The sequence below is a fragment of the Lactuca virosa genome, chromosome 3 (genome assembly GCF_052849685.1).
Source record: "Lactuca virosa cultivar CGN04683 chromosome 3, Lactuca_virosa_CGN04683_v6, whole genome shotgun sequence".
NCBI classification, from domain to species: Eukaryota; Viridiplantae; Streptophyta; class Magnoliopsida; order Asterales; family Asteraceae; genus Lactuca; species Lactuca virosa.
This window is the reverse complement of record NC_136428.1, coordinates 372,355,922-372,377,028: the sequence shown is the minus strand read 5'-3', so window position 1 is coordinate 372,377,028 and position 21,107 is coordinate 372,355,922. Positions and strand designations below refer to the sequence as shown.

Genomic DNA, 21,107 nt, shown 5'->3' with positions numbered 1-21,107 from the left:
TCTATAAGTGTACCAGATAGACTGTAGGTCGGTGGGGCGTTCCAGTCAGACTGTAGGCTCTGCATGGATGATGTTTGTTGTTGTTATTATGATTATGTGTTGTGTTGGTATTTTGGGTGAACTCTCAAAGCTTTGGACTTACAGTTTTGGGTTATGTTTCAGGTCCTCAGATGACCACGGGAAGGCGAAGGCGTGATCGTACACTTCCTCGTGTTTTGATTTATGATTTTGGAAAAGCTCTGATATTAAACATGTTTTGAAAACTATATTGTAAGCAATGATGACTTGTAGATTGGTTTTAAAAGTTTAATTTTTTCATGAATTTTATGGATGTTACAAAAATTGTCATTTTCTTTAATGACTTAATGAAACAATAACATTCAATAGATACAACTTCAATGAATGGGTTCATGTCTTAAGAGACAATCTCGTGAGAGTTATGAAACTGTATACACCTAAAGGTCCTAGTCCTGAACTATTTGCTTTGAGCAATAAGCATGAACATGATACCTGGAAAAGGCATCACTGTGATGCTAATGATGTTTCTAACATCAAACTAGGAATAGTTTAAGGCCCAAAAGAGTCACCTTGTGTGATCTAGGAGGCTCATGTTTTATGAACTAAACACCTTCAATCCCACGAAATCCTATAAGGCCCACATAGATGGATCTTGTTACTTTTATGGAGAAATTAGACACTGGAAGAGGATATGCTCCTCTTATTTGGAAAGAAAGTCTTGAAGAGAATAGTACTTCAGGTATCTACTCGATAGAACTCATACTTTTCATATAACACTTAGGTAATATTTGTAAATGGCTTGCAGATATTTACAGAAGAGTAACTAGTAGAGCACAATCAAGTTGGAACTACACTCTTGGATTTTAGTTTATTAATTATGCTAAGAACATAATGTACTTGTAATATGAAACAATGTTTGTTTTGGAACAAAGCATGTTTTAATTTAGCTTGCCTAAATATATGTCTCGGTGTAATTTATTAATGATTCACTATTTACTTAAATCGTTTTTCATAACGATCACTTTCATATTCGGAAATGATTAAAATTCTGATTATGAGACTAGATCTCTAAATAAGAATTATAAAGTAAATATCAATGTTTTATAAATAACAAGTTCTATATGCAAAATAATTTGACTTAAACTTGTTTTATATCAAACTCGTCTTTGACATTGTTATATTTATTATATAAATTACATTCACATATTCCAACTTCAAGAAAATGATCCTTGAAGACAAATAATATAGTTTATTTGACATATATAAATCTTATTTGTATGTCAAAGATTTCTAATGATATTTTCATTAAGTAGTAAAGAAAATAAATTATTAAGGAACTATACATTGTTATATATGACTTCGTTTCTAATGGATGTCCAAGATTTAGCACAAGATGCCAAATCAACTTTATTAAGAATTATAGTAGTTTTAATTATATTTTACATGGTAAAGCATAATTATGAAATCTTTGTTAAAGCTTTCAAATATAAAGATGAAATACAAATCGGTAAGAACTATCTAAGCCCTTAATGATAATAAATGATGAATTAAATCTTTCTTAATATGATTTTCTTTCTAATCGGTAGAAATGTCCTCCTTTTATTTCCTTGGGATAACACCTAGAACACTATCAATTGTACCTCCAGTAGAAACACCAACTAATTAGTAGATATAACATTTTCTTCATAAGATTTTGTATGGAAAGGATACATCCCTATATTATTAAATGTTTTATGGATTTAAAGCCTATTTTGGAATAAAGCTTTTAAGCCCAAAATCTACTAAATACATATTTGCATATAATACACCAAATGTGGCTTAGATTATTATAAGCAAACCCACCAAGAATAAGTTTTTCTTATACCTTGGTAGCTGAGTTAGCAGAAAGCAAGCTCCTAATGACAAAGCAAGTGGGAGGTACATGGAACTTGAAGCAGCTCAAGAACCATTACCAGATGCAGTAATAGTTGGCACTAGTTTTAACAAGGGATTGTTAAAACTGAATAATGACTATTCCCAAACACAAATTGTTCGCAATACTAGTAGAAATCATCTATGACTTGAGAAATGTGGAATCTCTCATTGATGAGCTTTTTCTTGATGGTTTCTAGCACATCCATCAAATACCAAGATGCTCCGTCAGATCTCAAATCTAGTTAATGACTTAGAGTCATGAACATAAGATGTAATTCATGTATGATAATCAAGTGTGGTCTTGATTGAACGTTCTCTCTATAGCAAGGCTAGAAGGAGAAAGTGATTCTTCTATAAAGAATACCTTACATGGATAACGATACATATTTAAAGCAAGACTTGTTATAAAAGGAGTTTCCCATACTCATGTAATTGACTATGGTCCTTATCATACTCATGTCATTGGCTATGATCAAGCCCTTTCACAAGTAGCTATGATTAGATCAACAAGGAAATTGTTTACTATAATCTCATATTCTCAGTATGAAATATAGCAAATATATTTCAAGAAAGACCGCTTTTCTTAATAGACATCTACTAGAAGATATCTATACAGATTAGCCTCGAGTTTTTTTAATCCATGTTATCCTAACAAAATGTGTAAAGCTTGAGATCCACTTGTGGATATAAACCAAGCATCTCAATGTTCTTGTAACAACATGTTATTGTTCAAGTCAATAAAAGTCAAACCCTTTAAATAAGATTCGAGTTTTATTTATTCTGTTAAGATCACAAGGGTTAAATATGATTTAAATTATATAAATGATGTTTTTATATAAGTATTTGGAATAAAATGCAATTAAAAATCAAAACTTTTCCCTTGGAACCGGGAACCTTCGCACTGAAAACCCCTTTTGCGGCCGAAAACCCTCGGATCGCAAACTTCTCGGACCGAAAACTCCCTTCCGACCGAAAACCCACCCGATATATATGGTTTCACTCGAAAACATAGTCATTTTCTCACTTTTCCAACTGAAAACACACTCATTTTGCTCTGAAGTGTCATACAAGATTCTTCATATCTTCAAGAAAAATCCTTCAAATCTTCATAATTTTCACCACGAACATTAGGAACACCAAGAACACCAAGAACAATATTCAAATCTTCAAGCTGACCGAAAACTGCTTGGACCGCGAACTCACCCCTAACCGAGAACACCTTAAGACCGAGAACTTGGTTCTCGGTTGTGGTTTTAAGAACGAAATCAAGGGATTTCAATGAGGGATTGACCGAAAACCCTTATCAACACTCCACACAATTCTCGGTAATTTTTGTAAGTATTCCTTACATAAATTAAGTGTTCTCTAACACTTTAATTAATTATCTCGCTAATTTAAATACGATTACGTGTTTAAATATTATTAGGATACCGTTATTTCCATGTACCCTAGCCCAAGGATCATCTCTACAGTTACACTACCCAGATTCGAACACGCACAGGAGGTGAGTTCATACCCCTACGTTTTCACTATTTTTCAATGTTTTTAGGGGGGAATACAAGTTAAACACAACGACTCTTGTGTTAACATTAAAATGATTTCTAACCGTTTCAAACCATTTGCAATTGTTTCAAACCGATTTATCGCTGCATTTATCAAAATATATTATTATATATATTTTAACCCTTTTGTAACATACCGAGCAAAAGGGAACTTTATCCAAATCTTTTATTACTGCTTTATACACACTGATAAATTGCAAAGGTGTTCAGTTCTTTATAGAGTATGCATTCAAACTATAATAGGTATTGTTTGTGAATCGCTACACTATTTTGCTAAGTTTAACAAACGATACAAGAACATACATTTAAACTAAAATTGGTATAGTTTGGGAAACACTACCCTATTTTACAAGCTCAAGGAACACTATACAGAAAAAAGTATATAAACTATAATAGGTATAGTTTATGGAACACTACTCTATTTCACTAATTCAAGGATACACTACTAAAATAATTATTTAAGTATAATTATTTTACATTACAAAGTACACTACTACAAGGTAATACAAACAATTTCAAGTACAAGAGGACAACACTATACTACACGTAAACTAGTTAATATAGGGTTGTGCGGCACTACTTTGGGCTACCGATCAGGGTACCGGTTCAAGTCCTATAAATTATAACCAGAGTCTCCTAGATGGAGAGCGTGAATTTGTGTATAGATCTATACGAGACTGACAATCCCGCACCCGAGCTGCTTGCAACAGCTAGGCCGGCAGGCCTGGGGTGACAAATGTCATAACATTTCGACGCCTGAAGAACGTCGTAGAGGCCACTAGTCAGATCAGCATGGTTTTATGAAACTCACAATAGTATTAACTAAAACATTTGTTTACGAGATTAACACTACTTTAAAGGTTTTATTTTAAACAATAAAACTACAGTACATTACATTACACTACAGGTGGTGGATTCCAGGCACTTACACAAAAGGTTTTATGTTAAATAATGAAACTACAATACACTATTTTACACTACAGGTGGTGGATTCCAGGTATTCATACAAGAAGGTTTTCACACAAACACTACTACATACACTGCTACAGTACACTACTTTTCTAGTACAGAGTACACTAGTACAACATACAATTTGAAGAAAACATTCACGATATAGTTTTATTTATTAATAATACTACAGATTACTATTTCAGAGTACAAATTAATATTTCAAAGTACAATTTACTATTTCAGCGTATAGTAATAAACATACATTTTGGTCTTAAGCACTAAGACTACATTTCATTCACTAAAGAAAATATTGGATTTTCTGGAAGTGCACTATAACATTTTCAAAAAACAATGACAAGCTTTCCATCTCAAATACATAGTTATGAACTCACCAACTTAAATGTTTATACACTTTCAAAACCACTTGTATTCTCAGGGAACCGGTAGACGGGTACACCCGCAGGTTTTGAGAAGACAAAGCTTTTAGAGTCGCGTCTTTTATACTTTTGCTATACACTTTTGATGTCATACAAACTATGTATTGAACAGATATAAACACTATATTTTATCAATGTAATGGTTGTGTTTGCACTGATTACTATTATGCAATTGTTGTGATACTGTACATGACGTCCTCCGCCCCCGAACGTTTCCGCCGTTCCGGTTTGGGGGTGTGAGAGATTGGTATCATAGCATTGTTTATAGTGAACTAAGTATATCAAACCTTACAAGATATACAACTATAAACACAATGGGGGCCGAAGTGCTCTAACTAAAAGTATACTTTTAAAATCTAAGTATTTTATAAGTAGTATACAAACATACATACATACCAGAAACAGTATCACAGTAAGAACCACACAAAAGTATTTAGATGTTGGACACTGCAGTTAAACCTATGCAGTTATGTAATCATATCTCGGATAAATATAGCCTGATCAACTATATTTATTTGAGATACGACCAACATGTGTTTAGGAGTGATAGTGGTGTTGCAACAAGTCTAAAACTTACCAACAATATATACAGGAAAAACTCTAGAACCAAACATGAAATTAAAATACTATTGGAGTATTTTATGATTCTACAACACTAGAACAAGAACATTTAGGCCTTGATAGTTATACATAATTCATATACACTAGGTGACTATAGAGGGACCCAGTGTGAGTCATGTTATACAAATTCTTTACAAGTGTTTCTATAAATGAAGTTGGCGATTGTTTACTTATATTAGTAGACTTCCACTGTAAATCACTTAATAGAACACTATCACAGTCAAGATAAGATATATCGTGTTCGTTATCACCTGACTCATGACCACTATAGAGGACTTATCATCATTTTCTCTTAAATCATTATAGATAAAGATGCTTCCAAAGAAGTCCAACAGGAAGAAAAACATCCCTCCAACAAATCCACCACCACCACCACCTCCACAGTATGACCCTGCTGTCTTCTAAGCAGCAGTAACCGCCGCCGTGGCAGCCGCCATGACGCAGATTAATGCAAGTAGCACTAGCGGGGCGGGTAGTGGTGCCAACCCTTCTAACCACGGGGATAATCATGGACACCTAAGGGAGTGTTCCTATATGGACTTCACGAATGCTAAAGCCAAATCCTTAGATGCCACTTGAGGTGTTATTGCCTTAATGCGTTGGTTCGAGAAGACCGAATCAATATTCGAAATCTGTGCATGCCCCGAATCTAGCAAAGTGAAATTTGCAGCATGCACTTTCACAGACAGAGCCCTCACTTGGTGGAACAGCCAAGTGAAGTCATTGACTCTCCCGATAGCAAATATCATGAGTTGGGATGACTTGAAGGAACTTATGCTAGCAAAATACTGCCCCAGGGGTGAGATGCAAAAACTAGAGCATGAGCTCTGGAGTCTGAAAATGAAGGAATCTAATATCGCTTCTTACACTGCTAGATTCACTGACCTAGCTCTTCTGTATACCGGGATGGTCACCCCAGAGAGTAAGAATGTGGAAAAGTACATATGGGGATTAACTCCCCCGACTCAAGGGAATGTTATAGTTGCCAATCAACTTACTTTTGATAGTGACAAGCGTCTAGCACAGACACTAGTGGATCATGGAGATCGCCAAGACTCTGTAACAGTTATTCCCGAGTAGCCCAAAGAGAGTGGCAGTAAAAAGAAGTTCTCGAACAAACGAAAGGGCCAATCTTCACAGGAGCCCTCAAAGAAACAGAAAACAGTGGCAGTCCACGCCGCTACCATTCCTATTGTTGTTCCTACTGCCCCAACACCTCCCATCCGATATGCTGGTAACCTACCAAAGTGCAAGAAATGCAACTTCCACCACCACAGACGTTGCCGGGAGATGCAATGCACTAACTACAACAGGAAGGGGAATATTGCCCATTTTTGTAAGTCACCTACGCAGCCTAACGCCCAGACCCCCGGAACAGGAGTAGGCCATACCTGCTATGGGTGTGCTGAAACAGGGCACTACAAGCGGGATTGCCCGAAAACAAGAAATGTTGGCAAAACAGGCAGAGTGCTAGCAATGGGTCAGGAGGAGGCAGTAGCTGATCTCACAGTAGTCACGGGTACGTTCCTCCTCGATAAGTCTTATGCATGCATACTCTTTGATAGTAGTGCGGAGAGGAGTTTTGTTAGTCGTAAATTTAAGAACCTACTTAAACACAATGATGGGAATAATGAGTTATAGATCGATAGATTCTAAACAGAAAAACAAGAATGAAGCAATCAAAGAACACAAGAATGGATCAAATAGTGTCGAATGATTAATAACTCACACCTCAGAAGAGCTCGATGAAGAACTTCTACTGTAGAGGTGTGTTTAGGGTTAAAATGCAAAAGCTATTAATGAGAACAACTACATGAAAGCTATACATGCATGCATAATATATACGCTAACCCTAATGATAATCCACGGTTGGAAAGGCCCAAACCGGGTAAATAAAATATCAAGATTAAGCCCATATGACGCAACACTCTAGACCCAACAATCTCCCCCTTTGCGTCAATAGAGGCGAGATACTAGTTCGGTTGAGAAAGAGCAGACTTCTTCACTGTCTTGAACACGTTCGGTTTAATGGCCAAAAGAGTGTGACGAAATGCTATATACCACCGAAGCATGTCAGAGAAGTTCTTCTTATCCATATCACTGTTCTGTTTACACCTGTGAGTTATATCAAGTACGTGCTCCAAACAAGTTGTGGAGAACAGGTGTTTGTAAACAAGAGCAAAAAGAAATTTTTCACCTTCGCCTCTAGTGAACATTACAGTGTGATGAACCGGATCTATCTTGCCCATTTTCATCTTATTTAGATCACTTGGCTTCCCAATAGGCTTCATAATAGGCTTCTTTCTCAAAACGTTTGTAATCTCCTGATCCATCTTAGCAACTTCATGGATGTAGGAGCCCAACATTCTCTTAATGTGATCGAGGATCAACTCATACTGCTCTTGACTAGTAAGCAGAATATTGAACAACAGAATCCAATCGTGTGGGTTCAGATTTGGAAGATCCGCTAACAAAATCATATGAACCGAGTTATCAGAACCTCGGGTCACCCTGAACTTCACATTGATAAATTTGCCAGCAGCATTCGGTTTCAATACCTTGACAAAGGTTATTTTCTGAGCACTCCATGTCAAGTATTGGGGTTGAGCAAATTCAAGATAATAATCGATTAGATCGCGATAAACCTGTGGGTGAGGAGAAGGAACTTCAACCTTTGAATCAAAACAATGGAACCCGAATGCCCTACAGGTGATGGGCATGTCAAATTGAGAATCCGTCGAGTTTTCACATTCAAACGAGGCAACAGGTTCCAGCCAGTGAGTGCTGGGAGACTCAATCGCTTCTTTGATTAATATTTCCCGGGTCCAAGGGCGAAAGAGAGGCTGCTTGCAAACCAGAGCGTCTTGAGCTTCTTTCTGCTTTCACACTTTCTCTTCTTCCTCTCTGGCTATCCACAGATTTTTATTGATCTCTTTATCCCTTTTCTTCCTCTTTAAAGCCTCAGCAATCGTTTCTTCTTCTTCATCATCACTATTTTCCACAATACCCTTCAATTTTTCCTGTCCACCAGAACCCGAAGCTACATTAACCTTCGGTTCGGTTTCGATAATGACTTTGGGTGGAATTGGAGGATTTTGATCAGCTTCTCCCCCTTGTTGCGGAGTGACCACAGGCTCCGTAACACCCTGAATCTGACTCAATATCTGAATAGCAGGAAGAAGTTAAGCTGTCAAGTGATTTCAGATAGTAAGGGTGAGAACAGGATCATGAGCATTAACAAGATTACTGAGAATCGAGAGAACATCCCCAGAACAACTTTTAAGAACTGCCCGCTCAGCCTTAAGTGATGCAATTTCCGTCTGGGCTTGAGAAAGATGAGCTGACTGGACTTCAAGTTGTGTAGTCTTTTGAGCAAGTTCGTCCACAATCTTCTTTTCCGTGGCCAGGTCAGCCTGAAGCTTATCAAGGCGAGAGTTGACCGAAGTGAGAACAGAAGTGTGATCATCTTGGAACTCAGTTCGAACCGAATCAAATTTTGCTTTCTCTTCTTGAAGGGACTTGGAGAGAGAATCAATAGAAGCATTAACCTTTGCAGCATTGAAATCGACATGGGCTTTGAGTGATTCCAAAAAGATCTTTGACTCATGAACGAGATCTGTTACTTCTGTTGTTACTTTCTTGCAGGTAGAGGTGGAAGCATCCACAGCCTTTGTAGATTTGTCAATTGAGTCTGTATATTGCTGAAGAGCGGTATCAAGAAAAGCTTTTAAAATAACTTCGGAATAAGTTGCGGAGGAACCAATCAACTTGTCAAGCTTATCATTAAGAGCTTGTAAATGTAACTTTGTCACCGGAGCAAAATCAGCATCTTCACTTGGAAGTCGATAAGGACTATAATAAGTGGAGTCAAAATCAAAGTTTTCACCTTCCAGAATGGGCTCAGAATCTGTTGAAGGTGATGGTGAGAGAGGTTTGGTGGTAACAGGGGTGTTAATGCCAACGGTATGTACCCCCGTATCAGATACGTTGACACTCACCGAAGGGCCAGTGGTTGTGGTTGTTGTAGCTTGAGAAAAGATAGGTGGTGGTAAAGAAACAGTAGTGGTAGGTTGAGAAGTGATAGGTGGTGGAATGGGAGCAACGGAGATTGGTATAGTGTTTTGTTTTGGAGAAGGAGGAGAAGTAGGAACATGAACCTGTACGTCAGGAGTTGGAGATCGAGGAGGAATGTTTCCCCTTGGTGAATGTTCGTGTTGAGCTTCCTCTTCTTCATTGTCTTGTTGGTCCTCTTCTTTGGAATCAGAAGGCGTCGGTGCCTTTGATCTCTTTGCCATCTTCTTGACCTTTTTCTTTTTGGGAGAGGAAGGTGCAGCTTTATCAGCCTTACGCTTTTTAGGAGATGAGGGACCTTCGGTTTCGGCTTTCTTAGACTCCGGTTTCTTCCCTCTCTTGGCAGGTTTGTCAGCAACCTCCAAAGCACTCTGCATCTCAGGAGTAATTTTGACCGTGTGAAAAGTAGAATCGATGAAGATGAACTTTGTAGGGTCAGTTACAATAATTTTGACCGTGTGAAAAGTAGCGACAGAAGACAGCAGAGCACCCTCCATGACAGGAATCTGAAAAGTATGAATGGCTCTGTGAGTGACTAATGTCCAGAAACGACCGCATGAAATCTCAGAATGTATGGATGAGGAGTTGAGGCTTTGCACCAGTTGTGACCAAATTAGGGAACCATAATCTAAGTTTATTCCATTGTAGAAACCATAAAGAATGGTCAGGAAACCTTTACTCGCCCTATCCGACCCTGCAACCCCTTCTGCTAACCCCATGTAGAGAATTGTAAGCAGACCATTCCATTGAGGTGGTAAACATGACTTCTTGAATTTCGTCACCGTAGTTAGTACGTCCGTGTATCCCATGTCATAGAGCATTGAAAACAACTGAGTTGTGGTGATGAAATCTGGTGAGATGACAGAAGCATCTGCGGCAAGCCGTAGCAGAGAACAAAAGCGTGCTTTGTATACAGATGTCTTTTGGTTAAAGATATCGAAGAAAATATGTTCCTTGCGTTTGTCATATGAAGCAGTGAAATAGACCTGTGATAGAAGGGACATGGGAACTGATTCGACTTGTGTAAGAGAAATCACCAATGGAGAATACTTGAGACACTCTACAATGTGAAGCATGTATGAATCATAAAGGAAAGGGTCCAGTTGAATGATGAGATTCTGATTGGGTTTTATCGTAAGCAAAGAGGATGACACTGTTTGATCTTGAAAAGAGGATGATACCGCCATTGTTGTAGTGAAGAAGTAGATGAACAGTTGTATATCGCCGGTTGTTTGCAAGAGAGAGGTTGAATAAGGTAAGGAGGTACAGTAGGTGTGAGAACCCCCTTTTATATCGATGCCAGGAGAGAGAAATATCCGTTGTGATGATGATACAATCTCTGAAACGTCGCCTGAAAAAGCGCGATTTGACAGCTTGGTTTCCCTAGATATACGTCAGCAGGCGTGGGTGTAGAAACTGTTTCAAATTCACGCGCCCAATTCAAATGCTTATCCAATTACCATCTCTTCAATTTTGAAAATACAAGCAGCCACAAATCAGACTCATTCGTTCGCTTTATGTTAAGCTACCGTCGCTCCTCCATAAGAAAGGGAACCATCATATCTGTTAGAACCGAAAGCACAAATCTGAAAAGTGCCATTAGTACCACAAAAAAGAGTTTGGAAAATCATAAAGATCTTCGTGCAAGAGTGTGCCAAAGAAAAAGAAATAAAGCAAAACATTTGTGGGATTTAAGTGATGTCTATTTAGACACGAAACTGTGGATCCCGGGCACGAATCTCTTCCTTCAAAGTCAAGAGAGACTGAGAAGTATCTGTGTGGTTTCCCGTGAATTACGATCAAATGTTTGTAAAGAAACATTGAAAGGCATTTTTTTCAATTATAGGCTTTAGTGGGTAGTTTACCTTCAACCAAACATCGATACTTAAAATAAGACCGAAAGTTGGATGAAGTACTTGTGAGACCGATGTGGCCTGTTGAACAAGTAGGTTTGATAAAATATTCAGTAACTAGATGTATTTTAGAAAGTTTCATAAAGATCACGCAAAAATAAAAAGAGATTTCGTGAGGTAACAAGTAATAGCTTGAACATTAAAGCGTCCACCGTCAATCCATTCAAGGTGTTGGATTTTGGGTTTCACTTAGCACGTGGTAAACGAAACTAAGATCATCAACACAGAGATTGTGTAACCATAAACCTCAGTGGTAATAGCTAAGAGTCTCAAGCGTTACTTTTATGAAACGAAATTAATGGAGAAATGTGAGAAGATGGTGAAGGAACCGAAAGTACCTCTGCTATATAAGAATGACAAAGCAGAAAACTCTTAACTCACTATGAGAAGAGTAAGGTAGCTCGTGACTTGAGTGATTTTAGCAGCCTGAGTGGGAAGAAACGATTAGTGTTTATCGAATCATTAAGGCTTCACTCAGATTCATGGAGGCTTCGGTCTACATGCAGCAGCATGCTTCTAGGGACACTAAACTAGTACATAGATAAGAATGTTATACCTGCCCCATCGTCATTGTGTTTCGCATTTGTGAACTTAAATTAAAAAAAACACATATAAATATTTTTGTAGTTTTTGGATTTGTCTGAAAAATAATAAATACAGAAGAGAAAATATTTTTGGATTTTTGAAATTTCTGAAAAAAATAATAAAAACATAAAAGAAAATATTTTTCGATTTTCGGAATTTCTGAAAAAATAATAAAAACAGAAAAGAAAACAAATACTAAATATAAACACACGAAAGAATAAGAAAGCTTTACAAAAATATACAACCGAACCCATACCTTAGAAAAGATGAAGCGAAATAGACCGAGCGTTCGGTTCATTTCGGTTCCAAAAAAAAATTCCAGAGCCGAAATAGGCCGAGCGTTCGGTTCATTTCGGTTCCTGAAAAATTCTAGAGCCGAAATAGAACGAGCGTTCGGTTCATTTCGGTTCCTGAAAAATTCTAGAGCCGAAATAGACCGAGCGTTCGGTTCATTTCGGTTCCCGAAAAATTCTAGAACCGAAATAGACCGAGCGTTCGCTCTATTTCGCTTGTACATTTTTAGTGAGACGAAAGGGGTTTCGGTATTGACTCAGCTTCCATCATTCCCAAACCTTGGAGTATTTTGTTAAAGCTTGCTTCGGGTAAGGCCTTAGTGAAGATGTCAGCCAGTTGATCTGAGGACCGAACGAAGTGAACTTCAACATTTCCATCTTTAACGTGGTCCTTGATGAAGTGGTATCTCAGTGCAATATGCTTAGTCTTGGAATGTTGCACTGGATTGTGACAAATTTGAATCGCACTTTCAGGGTCACAGTAGAGAGGGATCTTCTTCATGCTTAAGCCATAATCTCTAAGTTGACTTTGTATCCATATAACATGTGATGTACAGGATGCTGCAGCGATGTACTCAGCTTCGGCTATGAAGAGAGACACGCAAGTTTGTTTCTTTAACTGCCAGCTGACAAGTTTGCCATCAAGGAACTGACATCCGCCGGTTGTGCTTTTTCGGTCCAATCCACACCCACCAAGATCAGCATCAGAGAAAGCTTGAACAAAGAAGCCGAATTTTGCAGGGTACCTGATGCGTGCAAATAGCTACACCTAATTTTATTATTTATAACCTAACTACCTTAACTAACTAATTGCACCTAGGCAGTGTACCTAGTCAAAATTATAGAATAGTTGGGTAAGTCGGGTGTCGATCTCAGGGAACGGTTTTGACTAATTAATTTATCTACTATTAAATTAACCTAATTTTAGAGCAAAGAGGGGGTTTTATCTGATTTTGCAAGACCAGACGAACTTGAATCACAGAATTCAATCAATTAATTAAAAACACTCCTGTCTAGTTTGAATCCACTTCTTTATTTATGTTTAGCTAATAATTATGGATTATCAAAGTTGGTCACCAATTATTATGTAATTAGCAATTCAAGTCCAAATTTACTAATCTTTTTACCAATGCATGATCTACCTTGTATGGTCACACATAAGCAAAACACAGAATTGGTTATTAATTATAGGTGAGCTATGTAAGATTTATCTAAGCAAACACAATTATGGTCATAAATTATGTCCTCTAGCACAGCTAAATTAGTTACTTTTATCACTTATCTAAGATTTTGGTCGATCATAGCTCTAGCAATTCAATGTTCACTAAATCACTAGGTTTCAAGTTCATGTAATTTAATGGTTACTAAGCCACACAGAACATGAACTTAAGCAACTAAGAAACTAAAATAACATGCTAGGTAATGATAATCAAACACAAGCAATTTAACAACTAATCAAATTCAATAGTCATTGAGCTAAAACACAATTCAGAAGCTTCATCTAGCTAGACAAGAGCTGCTAGATTCAGCTACTCATAGTAACAAGTAAGCAAAAACATATCAAATTATCAAACATGTTCATAACTATCAAACTAATTAATTAATTATGAACCTTTACTCCTTTTGATGTTGAAAGCCTTTTCCAGAACTCTTCTTCTGCTCAAAATCGTCTTCAGGTAACCTTCCAATCAGCCAAAACAACTCCCCAAGTCGTAATGGGCAAGGGGATTTATAGTTTTCTGATTTCCCGAGTTCACGTCGTGAACCATAAGGATTCACGTCGTGAATGCGATCTTTTCGTATTCGACAAGGACTCTTCCACCCGGATGCAAATCTTCTGGAACAATCGATTCACGTCGTGAGCCTCAAGTTACTCACGTCGTGAGCACGTCTTTTTGGTGGAATTTTTTATCCTTCTTCCCTTCGAGCCTCCAAAGTTCCAAATATTGTCAATTCTGGTCCCTTACTTCGAAAATGCCTTACTTTGGCTGCAAATTACAATTTATCCTTATAAGTATCATAATTCTATTCAAATAACCAAAATATTAATAAAAACGTAAATAAATATTGCCTAAAAATGTGTATAAATATGGCAATATCAAAATACCCCACACTTGTTCTTTGCTTGCCCTCAAGCAAATCTAATTATTAAATCAAACGTTCATCACCAATATCACATAGAACGATCCAACTCAAGCTCAGCCATTATGCTAAGACCTCAACGCATGCATTTGTGTCTAAAATTTTTCCTAAGTAACCCCCCTCAATTCTAAATACTCACAATCCTCATAAACACTCGCCCACTTCTTTTGAACAACGCTCATTTTATGAAACCCTCCGAATCCATCCTCAGAAAGCTTTCTAACCTCAAGGTATTTTTGTAAAGCCACCCAAGCATATATAAACTAGAGAATTACAACTTTTAGAAGATACCACAACTTGGAGCTCTTGAATTCTTCTTTTCTTAGATATTTGATCTTTGATTTCTTTGAATTGACCACCTGTTTGTGTAACTTTCGTATCTTCAACTTTTGAGACTTCAGAATTTTTGATCTTTGATCTTCATACTTTGATACTTTTATGCTCCAAAATTCTTCAATTTCATTACTTTTAGTAATTTCTCTCTTTTTTTTTACATGTACTCACTTTATATATATATGTATATATATATATATATATATATATATATATATATATATATATATATATATATCACTCAAAAACCTACATGCTTAAGCAGGGGCGCTTTACTTCAACCCTTATTGGTTAAGGTATTAGTCTACGTGCAATGACTACCTAAGCTTTCCTGGATGCATTTCAGGTTTAGGCTGCTAAACATATTGCATCCCTCAAACTAAGTGAGGTTGTGTTTTTGTCCCATGATTTCACTAGAATAAAGGAGGCCACAAATGCACTATAACGTGTATCGGCTCAACTAAACATTTGAGCTCTTATCAGATCATCCCAATGCAACACTAGCAACTTAAGTTCAAATTATTATTACTAGAGCTAATATTAGATTATTATTTCAAATCTATGAAAATTTTAAAATTCCTTAAGATTTCTAGCAATTTACTAATTTACTTTTTCGACCTCCTACCCCACACTTATTACATACAATGCCCTCATTATATGCATAAAATTAAATTAAAAGCAATAAAAGGGAGAAAAAGGAACAGACTCCCCTGGGATAGAAGTGGCAAGATCGAACTCCAAACGTGTAGTTGACATGTGCATCTTGAATATGGAACTTCGTCTAAATAGGAACTTGGTCTTGAACTCGCGAAAGATGTAAGTGAGCTAACAAGCGAAAAAGCAATGAATCGAAACTTCAATCTCCCATAAGAATGGTGTAAGTCTTCAAAATGTATAGAATAATGTGGGAAAGCATACGCCACTTTGTATAGTAGAGGAAACAGCCAGTATGTGCATCATAAAAAACCCCAAATATAGTGAATATGGGAAACTCACGACGTGAGTGATATAGGCTCACGACGTGAGGTCACAGGAATGTGGAATCTGAAATCTATAACCACTCAACTCACGACGTGAATAGTGTATGCTCACGTCGTGAAAACTGGGCGACTGAAAAATGAAACTGCCCATTCTTCTTATTACTTTTGGCATCCCATTCCAATTTCTAAATTGATAAAGACACTTCTGAATGCAGAATTTCTATGATTTCTTGCTAATCTCATCCTCTCTCTCGACTCACCCCACACTTATTTTTAATTGTGGGTCTCGACTCTTAACTCTAGACTTGTAACGACCCTTGACTAGACGATCACGACTCTTGACTCGACTTTACTCCCTTCCCAAGACTCATTTGCAAGCTGTAATCAAACAACCAAAAGAAAATAAAAGTAACATAATAATAAACCAACAATTGTTCAACAATCCGTACAAAATGTTCGAACCAAACAACTAAAACCAAATAAACTAGAAACTAAAAACTAAAATAAATAAAACCAAACTAGCGATCAATCATCTTCCTCTTCATCCCGAGCTCCACTAGTGCCTGCCCCATCTCCTCCTTGGCCTCGATACTCGCTTATCCTAGGGCAAATTGGGTAATGATACCCTAAATGAGGAGGCTGCTCCACATGGAAATGTTGGATCATATTTTCAATTGTACCCCCAATCCAGTTCATGCTCAAGGAAAGGTGGTCAAAATACCCTGTCATATCACCCCCAAAGTCGGGTCCTCCAGTGAATACTGATTGGCGAACCGGCTGTCCTCTTTCCCTTCGTCCTCTCACATTTCTTCTCCTCGACCTTGGTTGTGGTGCGGGTTGATCACCCTGCTGCTCACCACCATCCTCATCATCCGACCCCAAAATACCCCAGTGAGTTCCATAATTTTTGACCACCCGCATGGTCTCCAAATAACCCATACTAAACTCATGTTCATCCATGCAAGTCATGGAACGAGTGATACCAGGAACAAGCAACCCATACGATCGGGCCAAACGGGTAATGAATTGCCCTCCACAAATAGGGCTCCCGGGGCGAGAACTGGCAGCAGAGTCAGCCAGAAAGCATGCCAAAAAGTAAGGAATGTTGCAACACACTCCCGGCTGCAAAATGCACCATAAAAAGAATAAATTCTGCTTTGTCACCTTGTCCCCATGCCCTCTGTGATTGATGGAGAAAGTGATAAATCGGTGTAGTACTCGGTGGATAGGAGATCGAATGCTGCTCTCGGGGGACACTCCGGAATTGAATATTCCGGACGCAATATTATGCCAGAAATCAAACCCAGTGACATCATCCGCATACCCTCTAGCTGCATCCCTCAAAAACATGCCAAACTCGGGAGTCATAGCCTCTTGGGGATTATATATCCCCACCCTCCAAGAAAATTCCATGAGGCTGCATTCCCGATACTCACCCCCGAGACGGAATACCAAAGCTTGTTGATAATGGGGTCTTGGACATTCTCTTGGAATGTAACTGTTGAGAAAAACTCAACACAAAACTCCTTATATACTCGCTCTTGGATGCGAAAAAGGTTGAGCCATCCCGAGCAAGTGAACGAATAACCATTTCCAATAAATATTTTGGTCAGAAACGGGGACAGCCTATCCATGAGTCCAACTTCCCTCAACCGTGTCCAATTGATGGTGGGTGCGACTACAATCTCCCGGTTGTAAAGCCACCCCAACCAATTGTTCCATCGGGTCAAGACTTCTCGGGACATCGTTGTTGGGAAATTGTAGAACGGGTGTAAACTTGCCACTCCAATCTGTACTTCCCTTCTAGGAGCCATTTCTGCAATAATAAGCAGCAAACAAAACCAACAAAAACAAACCAAGAGATTAGAATTAAAAGAAACAGCAAAACGTCTAGTCCAGAATTCACGTCGTGATTTCGTCATCACACCGTGAAACTATCCAATTTCTGTACAAATCAGGCCAATACAATACTTGGGGTTTTATGCTAGATCATTTCTAAGTACATTATAGGCACATGCAGTAACGATTTCAACATTTAGGATATCAATATTTTAATAACTAAAGAAAAGTAAACCCTAACCCCTAAATCTAGCAATTAAAGCAATAATAAACAATGGGATGAAGATTAATGTACCTATTTTGGAGGATTACGTAAGCAAAACAGGATTAAAGAACATGTGTCGGCCGAAATCGAACAAGGGGGGACCAGTCGCCTCTTTCACTTCCTGGGAATAAAGAAATGTTTTGGTCAAAGAGGGTTATGTGTTCTTTAATCTGTGGTCCCGAGTATTTCAGGATTCACGTCGTGAATCCTAAAAGGTTCACGTCGTGAATTCAGTCTGGGCTTAAAAACTGGGTCATTCAATCTATACCAAAATTGGACTGGACTAAAAATAGTGGGCCATTTAATTTAATAGAAAATGGGCTAATTATGGATTAATGATATATTGTCCGTTACATCCTGAACTCACGTCGTGAATCGTAATAATTCACGTCTTGAATACTATAAATTTTTTATTAATTCCAAATTTGTCTATTAACTAGATTCTTATTATTACCACTTAATTTTTAGGGACCTCACACTCAATGTTTAATTATGAATATAGTGATTCGGACGATATGATTGATTTCCTAAAAACTAAAAATGCAAAAAGAAAAAGAAAGAAAACGCAAACCAAACTCGGGTTGCCTCCCGAGAAGCGCTTCTTTTTGAGGAGTCGTGAGCTGGACTCCGTGCCTCCTATGTTGACTCGTCAGAAGAGTCCACCATCAGGATCTTCTGCTCCTTGAAATGCCTCTTGTAAGCTTGCACTCGACGAATATACGCCTTTTTAGAATTCTCCTTTTTTGCCTTGACTTCGTTTCCATCGAGCTTGCGTTTGATCCTTTGAGTTTTCAATTTTTCATCATTTTTAAGGTTCATAATATCCTCCTCCTCCTTCAACACTGGGCTAGTCACCTTTGATGTAACCTCCTCTTCATCACTAGACATGTCATCACTTTCCTTACTCACCCAAGATGTTGGTGTTTTATAAGCAAACACCTCGAATACAAGTGGAACAAAAGCTCTTGGCTTGGTGCGCTTGACCTGCTGAATTGTTTTAATTTCTTCTTCCATAAGTTTCTCCAATTCTGCAAGCTCATTATCTTCTTCAATATTGAACACTTCACCTTGAACATCATATTCTTGGAAACCATCTTGTAGTCCAAAAGTTTCTTCTTCATCACCAACCCTCAACGTGAGCTTGGATTCTCGAATATCGAAAAGAGCCCTAGCAGTATTTAGTAAAGGGCGACCAAGAATGATGGGGATATTCACATCCTCATTCATGTCAATCACTACAAAGTCAATTGGGAAAACGAATTTCCCAATTTTTACAAGGATGTCTTCTACTATCCCTCTTGGGTGAGTCACTGAACAGTTTGCCATGTGGGTTGTTATCTTCGTAGCCTTCATCTTCTGAATATTTAATATTTGATAGAATGAAAATGGCATCAAAGTTATGCTAGCCCCAGAATCGGCTAAAGCATATGTCTTCAAATTATTACCAAACTCACATGGAAGAGTGAGGCGTCCAGGATCTCCCATCTTTTTAGGTATCTCTCCCAATACAGCCCTTGAGCTTTGTTCACTTAGAATGACCTTGGAATTCTTCCTTAATTCTTGACGAGTGTCTATTAAGTCTTGGAGGAACTTCGCGTATTCTGGATTTTTCGAAAGCGAATCAATGAAAGGAGTATTAATAGGAATACCCTTTATTTGTTTAATAAACTCCAGATGTTCCCTTTCCAATGGACTAAGATGTGCTCAAGACAGGAATGGCAAAGGCGGTTTATAAGCTGGAACAGATACGATTTTATTCTGTTCAGACCGAGCCCACGTCGTGAGCATATCGAGCTTACGACGTGAATCTGGCGTTTCAGCAGCTTCTTTGTTTTTGAGCTTGGACTTCTTTGGCTTCGGTTAAAATGGCTTTGGCTCCAGTTCTAATGCTTCCAGGAACTCATAAATCGCCTCTTCTTCAATATCAATGGCCATGACGTGAGATTGGGTCTTCTTTTCAGGAATTTGTTGAAACAATCTCTCATTCACCAAAGCTGTAAGTTGGCCAAGTTGGGTTTCAAGGTTATGGATGGAGGCTTGCTGATTCTTCAATGATGCTTGCTGGTCTATCATCATAGCCTGATGATTCTTCATCAAAATTTGTTGTTCCTTCATCATTCTTCTTTGATCTTGAAGTGCTGCATCAGCATCATCATGCCTTTTACCAGAAACTTCCATGAAACGAACTAACATGGACTCCAAATCAGTTTTCTTCTCAGCTGGTGGCTGCTCCTTTTGATAGAAACCCCGGCCAGTCTGCCTGAATTTCTCATCCTTCTGTTTCTTGTACTCGTCATATGGCAGCCACTCCTTCTTTGGTTTCCTCCAATCTTCATCATACTTGTCCCCACTTGAATAACAAACTTGAGCTTTTTTATTTCCAAAATCATCCAAATTACAATCTTTTGTCAAATGTGGGCCACTACACCTTTCTCAACCAACTCGAATCGCATGAATTGATTGGTCCATTTGGGTCAATCTCCTATCCATGTTATTAAGCATTGCCATCACAGCCATCTCGTCAGTTTGTGTACCTCCACTGCCTTTTATTCCATCACGCCCTGGGTTGTGATACTCACGAGAGTGCTTTGAAAATTCTTCAATTAGCTCCTTGGCCTGATTTGGGTTCTTTTTCGTTAGTGGTCCTTGCGAATCAAGGAGTTGTCTAGTCATGACATTCACCCCCATCATAGAATATCGACATCTCTTGCTGAATATTGAGGTCATGTTGAGGACAATTCCTTAACAACCCCTTGTAGCGCTCCCATGCCTCGTATAATGACTCCCCCAGATTTTGCTCAAAGTTGGCAATTGCCTTCTTGAGTTTAGAGATTCTGGAGGGTGGGCAAAACTGATCTAGAAATTTCTCACGCAATTGGGCCCATGTGGTGATTGTACCAGATGGAAGTGCCTTCAACCAGTCTTTTGCAGCTCCCTTTAGAGTGACTGGTAGCATCCTTAGCAAAGCTGTCTCCCTTGGGATATTAGGAGTATTAAAATAATCCGCAATATCATTGACCTCGTCTAAATGTTTGAAAGCATCCTCATGATCCTTCCAATAGAATGGAATATCCTTAGGTGCAGTAAGGATGTGTCCCTTTAACTCGAATGTGGCATTGGCAGGAATCGTAGGATTTACTAAACCCGACCCCACATCATCTCGAATGCGCTTCTTGTAGTCCT

The 21,107-nt window shown here is 38.2% G+C and overlaps 1 non-coding gene across 1 annotated transcript; it reads left to right on the top strand.

The window, feature by feature from the left end:
• The first annotated feature begins 20,644 nt into the window (after positions 1-20,644).
• LOC145168222 (small nucleolar RNA R71) lies at positions 20,645-20,751 on the top strand. The gene has a single exon (XR_013741793.1). It is a non-coding gene; the product is annotated as a small nucleolar RNA R71 (small nucleolar RNA).
• The last annotated feature ends 356 nt before the right edge of the window (positions 20,752-21,107 follow it).